The 13,668-nt window shown below is 40.9% G+C and overlaps 1 protein-coding gene across 4 annotated transcripts in view; it reads right to left on the minus strand.

The window, feature by feature from the left end:
- The window catches only part of LOC115193600 (tau-tubulin kinase 1), a 31,073-nt gene extending 29,371 nt beyond the window's left edge, over positions 1–1,702 (minus strand). For 2 of the 4 annotated variants that reach the window (XM_029752401.1, XM_029752398.1), the window contains exon 1: positions 1,450–1,702. The gene's annotated coding sequence lies outside the window, so the exon portion shown is untranslated. Of the gene's footprint in view, positions 1–246; positions 597–619; positions 1,073–1,449 lie in introns of those variants that run through there. The other 2 variants (XM_029752400.1, XM_029752399.1) reach the window with 2 other exon arrangements.
- Positions 1,703–13,668: the final 11,966 nt, after the last annotated feature.

Genomic DNA, 13,668 nt, shown 5'->3' on the forward strand with positions numbered 1-13,668 from the left:
TCCCACAGCCCTAGACAATGTGCGGAAGATACCCTCAATGCAACAATACATGCAAGTCTGAAGAACAAGCAGGCAGAGGCAGGCAGATTCTGCAAATCTTCTCAAAGATGTCAGAGGAATGGAGTGCAAAGTAATAAAGCAATATACACGTTAATTAACTCTGTCATGTAATTAATTCCAGGTTCAATAATGCCAATTTACACTTAGTTGATTACAGTAAAGTACATCAAAAATAATTAAGTTTACCTGGCAGACATTTTTTTCAAAAAAATGTATCTCCCTTTTCTCCTCCCAGGTTTTAGCAACCTGCATTAGGGACTTTGGATTGAACAACTCCAATACCACACACCCAGATTTGGCAAAACCCTTTTAGTAGGCATATATTTGATTCATGTCTTTATATTCTTCAAAATCTGTAACTAACCAAAATCAACAAAAAAAAAGACAGAGCGGTCAATTGTGATAATTGTAGGTCGATCTGGATAACAGCGTCTGCTAAACGACTAAAATGTTAAACAACCCCCAAAAGATGTCATTACGAAAGGGTGTAGCCTACCATTTCAGTAGCCCACTGCACTTATCTGAGGTTGGGCCTATGCATTGCCATTTGCGCTCTCACCTTACTGCTACAACAGGGAGGGACTCGTTCTGTTTCTAATATGCTTTCCTTAGATATAACTCCATAAGGCACAACTCGTCATCGCAACTAACAGCAGTCCCCGGGCACAGAAGCTCCACTATCATTCTCCTCCTACTGTTACATTTTCTCCGCACTGCAGTTTCAGTGCTTCCCTCAACGGGTAGGCAACCATTTGAGCGTCAGGCGGCGCGCACAGTCCATCCAGAGTAGGCTTGACGGTTTCCAAGAATTCACCATTGCACTGCGCCCTTGGCCCAATGGGCATGTAGTGTGGCTTTACTCTGCCCCTAAAAAATATTTCGGGAATCACGTATTGGACCAATATCACACATTTCAACCGCAATACAACATTCCACTGCATGGGAAGGGCGCAAGTGGCACTACGGGAAATGTCGTTTACATTCGGGAAAGCCCACGCAAAGGAACCCGACTAGATGCTTGTAAAAGACTACATCTCCCGTTGTGAGTGAATCAAATCCCTGACGTACATCTGCATTATGGTGAATTTTTATAAATTATTAATGATTATTGTTATATAGATGTAAAATAAACAAATTGTCATGTTTAAGCTCTTGACATCATCTGGCAACGTTGCCAATAATTGTGTTGTAGATTGCCAATCATCTATTCCAGATTTCTTTCTTCTCTAGAAACAGCAAAGGGGCGTTTGCTTTCCCAAGTTATCATAGCAAAGCGAGCGACCGTGTATCAGCATTATTATAGCCAAGGTGCCAATGCCTTTGAATGTGCTTTATGTCCGCAAGATCATCTACGTCAATTCAACAAAGAGAAAAACATTGCATCCAGACCTTATCTTCTGACGTCGGTGTAAGGCCTCGGTGCGCGAGGAATTTGAGAAGTGCATTGTTTCTTGAGCGAGGTCGTGGTAAAGACATAGGCTATGTGTCGGTTGTCGTTGCACCAGTCTACATTCTCCCCGTTATCCGCTTCGTTCTGAATCAGGGTTTCCACTAGTTACCACAGCCAAAAGGTCTGGCTATAGGCCTGTCGTAAAAATTCATGATTTTGTTGTTGCTTTTTGGTCTTAATTTAAGGTTAGGGTTAGGCATAAGGTTAGCAGTGTGGTTAAGGTTAAGGTTAGGGAATTAGGTTTAAAATCAGATTTTAAGCATATAAATGGTAGAAATAGGCGGGATTTATGACTTTGTGGCTGTGGTAACTACTGGCGACCCTGAATCAGCATCACAGAGATACTCCCAGTATGCAACGCGCTAGGTCCTGCGTGATCATTAATGGTTGTTGCGTGGCAACGTGATGAGCAGCGCTCATTGAGGAATGACAAATGTGCCAGAAGTGGCAGTTTCAGATGCAGTACCAAATGAACAGTGTCTGCCATAGCGTAGGCTATTAGGCCAATGCACAAATGCACAATAATCTCACACTGAATCACCCATGGCCTCTTTTGTGGAGATTTAATTTTACGCACAAGAGGGCACTGTTTTCCCACAGATAAATGAAAATGATCAGTCGTGCATTTTAACTTGATATTTGGCCCTCAAGACCAGAGCCTATTTGCAAAATACATACTTTATTTTTTCTTTCTTTTATGTTAAGTAACTCAGTTGAGGACTCAACTTACTGTTTAGAGTTATACATGTGGAATACACAAGCTACAAGTTGGATATTTGGTAGTGCATCAGTAGTTTTTCACTTGTTATGTCAGTCAATGACAGTCACTCAAAGCCCATGTTAGCAAAAACATTTTAGATTGCTAGGTAAGGTAGTCTAGCCAGCTATCTAAACCAAGTAGCCTAATCATCATCAAACTACAGACTGGGCACACAGGGCATTGATTTTGTTAGTCACTCTCACTCAGATATCGTATGAAAATGGCATTAGTCAAGGCAAAATGTGTAGAAATGTAGGATTTGATTTGAATGTGCAGAATTACAGGAAATTAGCTATAAAACTGCTAAAGAACAATCACCACCTCATGACAAAATGAGTAGAATTACATGACTTTAGTTTTAAAACTGCAACATTTTTACTTTAACACTGTAAGGTGGGGGGGCCTCCCAACCAAAACTCGCTTAGGGCCTTCAAAAGGATAGGGTTCGATCTGCTCAAGAGTCTCAATAGAATCATCCATATGGTGTGTTCATATACACTTTCTGAGAGGACGTTGCAAGTTGCAATCACTATTTCATTCGCAGTAGGATCCTTTCTGGATGGCAGGCCAACCAAGCGAGATGTAAGTTCTTGGACTGGAGAAAAAAACGACTGCAGGATAAGCTCTCAGAAACACAGAAGAAACTGAAATGAGAGTGGAGTGGCTGCGTAAGTGACAACTGTGAAGTGAGCAACATTAATGATAGTGGAAGTGAGCAACATTCCAACAATAGTGGAATCAGCAGTTCACCTTCAAAATATAAGCACGTCATTGAAACGGATGCAAACAAATATGCCTACAGTTATGCCACAATTGGACTAGGTAATGCTAAACAATGTTGAAATGTTATTAAATCATTTAAACCAAAGACAAATAGTAAAAATCAGTTGAAACCTCACTGTGGATGTATTGGACTGTATAATTGCATATGGGGCCCTGCTGGAAAATTCAGTTTAGACCAGCTTGGATTTTAAGCTGGTCAAGCTGGTCGAGATAGTTGACCAGCTTGTGGTACATTGCTTGTAGTGTGGCACATTCATCATCACTTTTTTATCATAGCATGGTTAATTGGGGTATTAAAAAAAACATTGGTTCTTTTGGTATTTCAGTCAGCTTTTCAAGATACGTCATGATCTTGAGGTTGTTTCGAGATGCTGCACTACATAGCTGAACTATGAGTACAGTACAAGAGTGTCCACTTCTGTTTTTTATACCTGCCTTTGTCACTAAGAAAGTTTACCATTTCTTCTGCAAACCCTGTCCCATGATGACAACCAGTGATGCTGTACAATTGCCTCGTTTTTAATTGACCTTTTGTAAGGTCTTTTTTTTTGTGTTGTTTCATCTAACATAGTTGTAAGAAAGCTATAAAAACACTGGCAGCAGTTAGTCTACATGGAGATTTCAATGATTTTTGTCTTCCTATGACTGTCTGTGTCTAGGTGGGAGTTCCTGTCCCAGTTCAAAGGTTCCATTACCTACAGTTTCGACAGGAACTCTCTCTTTTGGCCCCCAAAGCCCTTCCCATATCTGCTATCTGTTCAGTTACTAAAGCTATTCAATGCAAGTGTGCTTGGAGCTACAAGAATTAAGTATCACCACACTAGACTGGACCATGTATTACTTATTGACTTAGGTACAGTACCTTTGGAAAGTATTCAGATCCCTTGACTTTTTCCACATGTTGTTTAGGGTACAAGTTTATTTTAATTCTTCTGGATTCTTTTTTTTCTTCAGCAATCGACACACAAAACCCAATAATGACAAAGCAAAAACAGGCTTTTAGAAATGTTTGCAAATTATAAAATTAAACAAAACAGAGATAGCTTATTTACATAAGTATTCAGACCCATTGTTATGAGACTCGAAATTGAGGTCAGGTGCATCTTGTTTCCATTGATCATCCTTGAGATGTTTCTACAACTTGATTGGAGTTCACCTGTGCTAAATTTAATTGATTGGACATGATTTGAAAAGGCACACACCTGTCTATGTAAGGTCCCACAGTTGACAGTGCACGTCAGAGAAAAAACGAAGCCATGAGGTCGAAGGAATTGTCTGTAGAGCTCTGAGACAGGATTGTGTGGAGGCACAGATCTGGGGAAGGGTACCAAAACATTTCTGCAGCATTGAAGCTCCCAAGAACACATTGGCCTCCATAATTCTTAAATGTATGAAGTTTGAAACCACCAAGACTCTTCTTAGAGCTGGCCACCGGCCAAACTGAGCAATCCGGGGAGAAGGGCCATGGTCAGGGAGGTGACCAAGAACCCAATGGTCTAGAGTTCTTCTGTGGAGATGGGAGAACGTTCTAGAAGGACAACCATCTCTGCAGCCCTCCACTATCAGGCTTTTATTGTAGAGTGGCCAGACGAAAGCCACTCCTCAGTAAAAGGAACATGACAGCCCGCTTGTAGTTTGCCAAAAGGCACCTAAAGACTCTCAGACCATGAGAAACAATTTCTCTCGTCTGATGAAACCAAGATTGAACTCTTTGTCCTGAATGCCAAGCGTCACGTCTGGAGGAAGCCTGGTATCATCCCTACGGTGAAGCATCATGCTGTGGAGATGTTGTTCAGCAGCAGGGACTGGGAGACTAGTCAGGATCGAGGCAAATATGAACGAAGCAAAGTACAGAGAGATCCTTGATGAAAACCTGCTCCATAGCGCTCAGGACCTTAGACTGGGGTGAAGATTTACCTTCCAACACAATCTCATCCAACCTGACAGAGCTTGAGAGGATCTACAGAGAAGAATGGGAGAAACTCCCCAAATACAGGTGTGCCAAGCTTGTAGCGTCATACCCAAGAAGACTCGATGATGTAATCGCTGCCAAAGGTGTTTCAACAAAGTACTGAGTAAAGGGTCTGAATACTTATGTAAACGTGATATTTCCAGGTTTTTAAAAATAAATTAGAAACATTTTCTAAAAACTGTTTTGCGGTATTGTGTGTAGATTAAGGAGGGGAGGAAAAACTATTTAAGCAATTTTAGATTAGGGCTGTAACGCAACAAAATGTGGAAAAAGTCAAGGGGTCTGAGTACTTTCCGAAGGCACTGTATTTCAAAAGCCAGCAATAACTGATCAGCAAGTATTGAAGGAAACATCAATTTATTGCACCCATTGGACTTCTAGCATAATGACCTTATGAATAAAATGTTGCTTTTTGGCAGCTCCTCTTTTAGAATAAAAGTGTTGCAGCCAATGTCCCAACATTTGCTACTATGACATCACAGAATGTTCTGTTCTGTTTGTTTGTTACTCTTTTGCCTTCCTTCTCTCCATGTTGGTTAATTGCCTCATCATCTTAGCTGCTACTCTGTTCTCAAACTGGGTAGCAGTTAACTTACAGGCTAATCTGGGCCACCGTCTTCTTATCTCCACCCTATTTGATGCCTTTGTGTTGTTTTTTTGTGGAACTACATGTCTGTGCTCTTCTTTAAAAAAATGTTTTAGGAGGGTCTTTCTTTTCATTTAATGTATTTACACTTCAGTGTGTTGTTTTTAAAGGCTCCAGTTAGGCCTATAGTAGTATATGAAACCAGAGTCCCTGTGCAGCTGCCACATACAGATGTAGGATCTTCATTTGATGCCTCTTTTGTTGCTGAGAATTTTCCTGCAAAGCAATGAATGCAAACTTGTAGTCTATTTGAATTTTAAAAGGCTTCTAAGGTTTGTAATTTCCACTGACATTTGAGACTTGATTTGCCCTAACGAAAAGTGTATCAACCTCTACAAAAATGTCCATTAACTATAATCCACATAATAATTCACATTTCCTGTTGCTGCAGGATTCTTTTCCTGCTGTATTAAACTGGCTCAAATTAAGATCCCACATCTGTAGTGTTTAGTCAGGATAGTATTTGGCACATCATTCATCTGCATGGGACTTCATAGACTGTTCTCTCTGCTACAGCATGGCTAGCGGTTCGATACATCAAGTCTGGAACCAACAGGACCCTGAACAGCGTCTAACCCCAAGCCATAAGACTGCTGTATAGTTAGTTAAATAGTTAGCCTAATAGTTACTGAAGTCCCGTGCTGTAAGAAGGTACTATTATAAAATTACATTTCTGTTTGCTTCCAACCCTCTAATTTCTTAAATTGTTAAATTGTTGTATCAAGTTAAAATAAGTATTTTTCCTTTTTCAGTGGTCCATATGTTATATCCATGTATTTTGACACTCCTGAAGACCACCTCCAAGTCTAGTATTGATGCATTTGGGAATACAACATGCCCTTCAAATCAGTGTTAGTATTGTAGGATTATTTCCTGAGTAATTTTTTCATTTATATGTCAGTTATATACAGTGCTAATATGTGGTGAATCTGTTTTACAGGAAATAACTGTTTACCTATTTCTTTACCTGGATATAAACGATCTGTTTTCCTATTGGCCAATGCTTTTACTGTGTGGGGTTAAACTTTATTGATACAGGAAGGGAAAGACAGTTCTAGTTCTGTCGCTGATGGTGTTTAATGTGGTTTGATCCGATAAACCTGCTTAATAGTTATCCGTTTCCATCCAGTCCTTGCACCTACAGAAAGTAATCCATTCTTCTGTACTCGGACACTTAATTTACAGTATGTTAGTCTGGCTCAATGTGAAGGTCCTCTTCACAGGTGTTTGCGTGTCATGAATTCAGCCATCAAATCTGTATTATGTAAGAGCTCGGTTTGTACAGACATTTGTAAAGAAATATTACTTGTCAGCACAAGGACAGCAATTACCTTATGCACCCGTATTAAACCCATAATAAAGATCTATTGAGTGATTGGAGTTATTGGAAAAGCCTGGAAGTGTCCCTTGTCCCTTCATTACACAGCGTTGTTTAAGAAGAGGAGTTTGATCCCTGATAACAAGAGAACATATTGATCTCTATGTTCCAGCAATGCCCTAAACTACCAATAACCCAAAACGAGCAAGTGATTGTTCAAAACTCTTATTTTGTAATGTTGAGAATTATGCAAACTGATTTGTCTTGGCCCTGAGAATCATGTTTTAGCTTGATTGAGTGAGTCCTGCTACGTTTTAAACGATACTAACAGTATTTTGAATGCTTTAGCGGATGGACCTTTTATCATTGTTCATCTAAATGTACAGAGACATGTAAATATTCCCACCAGCAATATGTCTGCTAATGAGATGTCTAACCTAATGGTTACCGCGTGTAAGTGCTTAAGAAAAGGAACACTGGCAATATGCTGTGTGCAATGTGCATGTACTGAATTGAAGAGATTGTACGGGGGGATTGTTCAGATGGGGAAAACGTTTGTGGATTTGTGGTAATGGTACATTGGCCTGACTCATCTAGAAATCTGCTATAATCCGATGTAAAACAATGACAATTGATATGAGATGTGAGTGTTAGATGGACCCTATACTTGGCCATGGTCACAGTAATCTGAAAACATATAGGCCTACCTTTATCTCTCTGAAAGGTCTCTCAATAATCTCACTTAACTCATTTCATTTGGCCTCTTAAATCCATATTTTTTTGTGATTTGCAGCACATAGACCATGTAATAATCATTTGCAGCACATAGACCATGTAATAATCATTTGCAGCACATAGACCATGTAATAATTATTTGCAGCACATAGACCGAGTAATAATTATTTGCAGCACATAGACCATGTAATAATTATTTGCAGCACATAGACCGAGTAATAATAATTTGCAGCACATAGACCAATCATTTAAAAAATGGAAGAGTAGAAAAGGTGGTCTCCCAAAAAGATCGAAAGAAAAATTGTTTTCTATGCATGGTGCTTTAATTCTTAAAAAAGCTGACTCGTTTCGACTTTGTCAAAGCTAGATTATTTGGTGGATGTAGCACCTTCCTTTATGGGAATTGGGCCTCGTCTTTCGATTAACACAGGTGCAGTCTGAAAAACAGGTGGACACATTAAACATTTACAATACAAATATCAGGGCAATTTACTCCCATCACTCGTGGGAATGGCCTATATGAATAGGGCTAAATTGAGATATTTCTACAGAAGAAATACGGAATGCAAAGGCATAACCATGGTAGCAATTAAGAGGGAGGTTATGTGTAAATTATTAGACTAAAGGTGAGGACACAACAGTTCACCTGACTGAATCCAAACATTACACTGTTGATTTTATGTGCATTTTACATTTACTGTAACTTTTGCCGAATTTGTTGATAACATTTTTACATTTTTGTAATTTAGCAGACACTCTTATCCAGAGCGACGAATGCATATATTTCATTAAAAAAAAATCTTTATTTATTTGTATTTTTTTCCATACTGGTCCCCCGTGGGAATCGAACCCAGAACCCTGGCATTGCAAACACCCACGCAGTCGTGGGTGAACAGGGAATACAGGAGGGGACTAAATACACACCCCTGAGGGGCCCCAGTGTTAAGGATCAGTGTGGCAGATGTGTTGTTGCCTACTCTTACCACCTGGGGGCGGCCCGTCAGGAAGTCCTGGATCCAGTTGCAGAGGGAGGTGTTTAGTCCAAGAGTCCTTAGCCTAGTGATGAGCTTCGTGGGCACTATGGTGTTGAATGCTGAGCTGTAGTCAATGAACAGCATTCTCAAATAGGTGTTCTTTTTGTCCAAGTGAGAAAGGGTGGTGTGGAGTGCGATTGAGATTGCGTCATCTGTGGATCTGTTGGGGTGGCATGCAAATTGGAGTGGGTCTAGGGTGTCCGAGAGGATGCTGTTGATGTGAGCCATGACCAGCCTTTCAAAGAACTTCATGGCTACCGACGTGAGTGCCATGGGGCGTTAATCATTTAGGCAGGTTAGCTTCGCTTCCTTGGGCACAGGGACTATGGTGGTCTGCTTGAAACATGTAGGGATTACAGACTCGGTCTGGGAGAGGTTGAAAATGTCAGTGAAGATACTTGACCGTTGGTCCGCGCATGCTTTGAGTACATGTCCTGGTAATCCGTCTGGCCCAACGGCTTTGTGAATGTTGACCTGTTTAAAGGTTTTGTTTACATCGGCTACAGAGAGCGTTATCACACAGTCATCCAGAACAGCTGGTGCTCTCGTGTATGCTTCAGTGTTGCTTGCCTCGAAGCGAGCATAAAAGGCATTTAGCTCGTCTGGTAGGCTTGCGTCACTGGGCAGCTCGCGTCTGGGTTTCCCTTTGTAGTCCGTAATAGTTTTCAAGCCCTGCCACATCCGATGAGCGTCAGAGCCGGTGTAGTAGGATTCAATCTTAATCCTGTATTGACACTTTGCTTGTTTGATGGTTTGCCTGAGGGCATAGTGGGATTTCTTATAAGTGTCCGGATTAGTCTCCCGCTCCTTGAAAGCGTCAGCTTTAGCCTTTAGCTCGATGCGGATGTTGCCTGTAATCCATGGCTTCTGGTTGGGATATGTACGTACAGTCACTGTGGGGATGACGTCATCTATACACTTATTGATGAAGCCGATGACTGAGGTGGTGTATTCCTCAATGCCATTGGGTGAATCCCGGAACATATTCCAGTTTGTGCTAGCAAAACAGTCCTGTAGTGTAGCATCCGCGTCATCTGACCACTTCCGTATTGAGCGAGTCACTGGCACTTCCTGCTTTAGTTTTTGCTTGTAAGCAGGAATCAGGAGGATAGAATTGTGGTCAGATTTGCCAAATGGAGGGCGGGGGAGAGCTTTGTATGCATTTCTGTGTGTGGAGTAAAGGTGGTCTAGGATTGTTTTCCCCTGGTTGCACATGTGACATGCTGGTAAGAATTTGGTAAAACTGATTTAAGTTTGCCTGCATTAAAGTCCCCGGGCACTAGGAGCGCCGCTTCTGAGAGCAATACCTCGAGACTTCTTTAATATTAGACATCGCACACCAGCTGTTATTGACAAAAAGACACACACCCCCACCCCTGGTCTTACCAATTTCAATGCACTTTTATGACTCAAAGAAGTCTTCAACTATAAGATGCATTTTTTAGCTATCCTAGATGTGCGGTTGAGGAACTAGAGAGAGCACAGTAGTTGTTTTCGTTGGATCACAACCCTGCATCCCCGCCTTTACACAATTACTGTTATTGTTTATACTATCAAAAAACGGGCCATTATAAATCACAATCAGGGTCAGGTGAGCATCATTTGAAAAGTTGTTCTATTGCCAACATGACTAGCTAAATTATAAAATACGATCTTACGGTGTTAGGCTTTCACAATGCAATTCAGAGAAACAGATAGTAATTTTGGTGTGCATAGAAAGGAGTCATGATGAGTGCATTCAGATTTGTGGTCTGCTTCAAATTCTCTTCACAATACAACCAACATAGGCTTATTCTGTTCAGGATAACCCAGGGTATAACGCCATGTCATATTGTAACTGTACACCAAACTTAGTGGTTATAAATGTTGACACTGTATATGACATGAGTTTTATGATATGGAATGTGAAGTGCACATTTGGATGTATGGGTGTTTGCCTTGCTTGTAGGACATCACAGAGGTATTTATTATAATCCGCAACATCTCATCTTTCAAAATACATTGAGTCCTTGTAATTTACAGCATTTCCCTAACTCAGACAACAACAAAAACAGCAAAAGTTGCCAAATTAGCAGGAGGGATGGGGGCAGCTTCTTGTTGGGCGTGATGTTCAAGTTCAGAACCAAGAAAAGACCCTGAACTCTGACATCATGTATAGCATGTTACTATACAGCCACTGCGTTCCAATTTAGGAGGTTATCAGTGTCCAAATCTGCCATTTTCAACCCGTATACAGGTTCGAGTGTAAAGGGCTACCAACAATAGTGAAGTACAAAACTATATAAATAGGCATATCATATATGGTAGCAGTTCTGGGGGCTTCCTTGTGTTTTTAGAGTGTGCTTAGGGGAGTACTGAGATTTCATTAGATATTACATAAGGGGCTCGTTTCCATATACCATGGAATCCAGGGACTTGTCATCTCCCGTCTGGATTACTGCAACTCGCTATTGGCTGTTCTCCTCGCTTGTGCCATCAAACCCCCTTATCCAGAACGCCGCAGCCCGCCTGGTGTTCAACCTTCCCAAGTTCTCCCCTTCTTCACACACTGCACTGGCTTCCAGTAAAAGTTTGCATCCACTACACCATGGTACTTGCCTACGGAGCAGCAAGTGGGACTGCCCCTCCCTACCTTCAGGCTATGCTCAAACCCTACACCCTAACCCAAGTATTCCGTTTTGCCGCCGCTGGTCTCTAGGCCCTCCCAGCCCTATGGGAGGGCAGCTCAACCCAGTCAGAGCTTTTCTCTGTCCTGGCTCCCCAATGGTGAAACTTGCTTCCCCCTGAAGCTAGGAGAGCAGAGACCTTGCCCATATTCCAAAAAAATGTAAAACCCTACCTCTTCAAAGAGTATTTGAAATAATCCCACAGCAGGCAGGCCCCCTTGCCCCCCCCTTGCCCCCCCCCCCCAAAAAAAAACACTCACACTTGACTTTTCCTTCCCCCTTACCTGCACTGACTATGCTGATGGCTACTTTATTGAAGAAACATTTACTTACTATGGCTGAGATACAGTGCCTTCAGAAAGTATTCACACCCCTTTACTTTTCCACATTTTGTTGTGTTATAACCTGAATTTAAAATTGATTAAATTGAGATGTTGTGTCACTGATCTACACATAATACCCCATAATGTCAAAGTGGATTTTTGTTGGTAGAACATTTTTTAAATTAATAAAACATGTAAAGCTGAAATGTCTTGAGTCAATAAGTATTCAACCCCTTTGTCATGGCAAGCCTAAATAAGTAAAGGAGTAAAAAATATACGTAACAAATCACATAATAAATTGCATGCTCATTCCGTGTTCAATAATACTGGTTAGCATGATTTTATAATGACTAACCCGTCTTTGTACCCCACACAAACAATCGGTAAAGTCCCTCAATCAGGCAGTGAATTTCAAGCACCGATTCAAGCACAAAGACAAGGGAGGTTTTTCAATGCCTGGCAAAGAAACGCACCGATTGGTAGAAGTGTAAAAAAATAAAAAGACACTGAATACATCCCTTTCAGCATGGTGAAGTTATTTATTAAGTTTTGGAAGGTGTTTTAATAAACCCAGTGACTTCAAAGATACAGGCGTCCTTCCTAACTCAGTTGCTGGAGAGGAAGGAAACTGTACAGGGATTTCACCATGAGGACAATGGTGATTTTAAAACAATTACAGAGTTGAATGGCTGCTATATGATAAAACTGAGGATGGATAAACAACATTGTAATCCCTCCAAAATACAAACCTAAATGACAAAGTGAAAACAAGGAAGCAGTACAATACAGAATACAAATATTCCAAAATAAATAAAAAATTTTCCTGAATATTTACGGCAAATCCAACACATCACAACACTGAGTACCACTCTTGATATCTTCTATATGTGGTGGCTGCATCATGTTATGGGTATGCTTGTCATCGGCAAGGATTAGGGAGTTTTTCAGGATAAAAAATAAACATAAGAGCATCTGCTAAAGAACTAAATTGTAAATGTAATGGAACAAATTATTTAGGAGAATTAGAATTTTTTGTACAATTTTGGCAGTTGAGGTTGAATAGCCCTTCAAGGTTCAACAAATATGTAAAGTATACACCAACCAATGGACTACCAATTCCCAAGAAAGCCAAGTAGGCCAGTAGTGACATTGCAAGTACAGAGAATATTTGAATGCTGTCATTGACATTTTGCTCTTGTCGTTGGTTACAACTTTAGTCTTATTGTTGCTCTGTTACTTTGTGGAACTGAGTATTCCAAGGCCATGCACAGATAACATGTAGGATCAGATGATTGGTATACAGTGGATTCAGAAAGTATTCAGACCCCTTGATTTATTCCATATTTTGTTATGTTACAGCCTTATTCTAAAATGTATGTTTTTTTATAATGTCCTCATCAATCTACACACAATACCCCATAATGACAAAGCGAAAACAGGTTTTTAGAAAGTATTCAGACCCTTTTCTACGAGACTCGTAATTGAGCTCAGGAGCATCCTGTTTCCACTGATCATCCTTGAGATGTTTCTACAACTTGATTGGAGTCCGCCTGTGGCAAAGTCAATTGATTGGACATGATTTGGAACGGCACACACCTAGCTATATAACGTCTCACAGTTGATGAAAACCTGCTCCAGAGTGCTCAGGACCTCAGACTGGGGTGAAGGTTCACCTTCAAACAGGACAACAACCCTAAGCACACAGCCAAGACAATGCAGAAGTGGCTTCGGGACAAGTCTCTGAATGTCCCTGAGTGGCCCAGTCAAAGCCCGGACTTGAACCCGATTGAACATCTCTGGAGAGACCTGAAAATAGCTATGCAGCGTTGCTCCCCATCTAACCTGACAGAGCTTGAGAGGATCTGCACAGAAGAATTGGAAAAACTCCCAAAATACAGGTGTGCCAAGCTTGTAGCGTCAT

Source organism: Salmo trutta, chromosome 5, assembly GCF_901001165.1.
Source record: "Salmo trutta chromosome 5, fSalTru1.1, whole genome shotgun sequence".
In the NCBI taxonomy this organism is placed as follows: Eukaryota; Metazoa; Chordata; class Actinopteri; order Salmoniformes; family Salmonidae; genus Salmo; species Salmo trutta.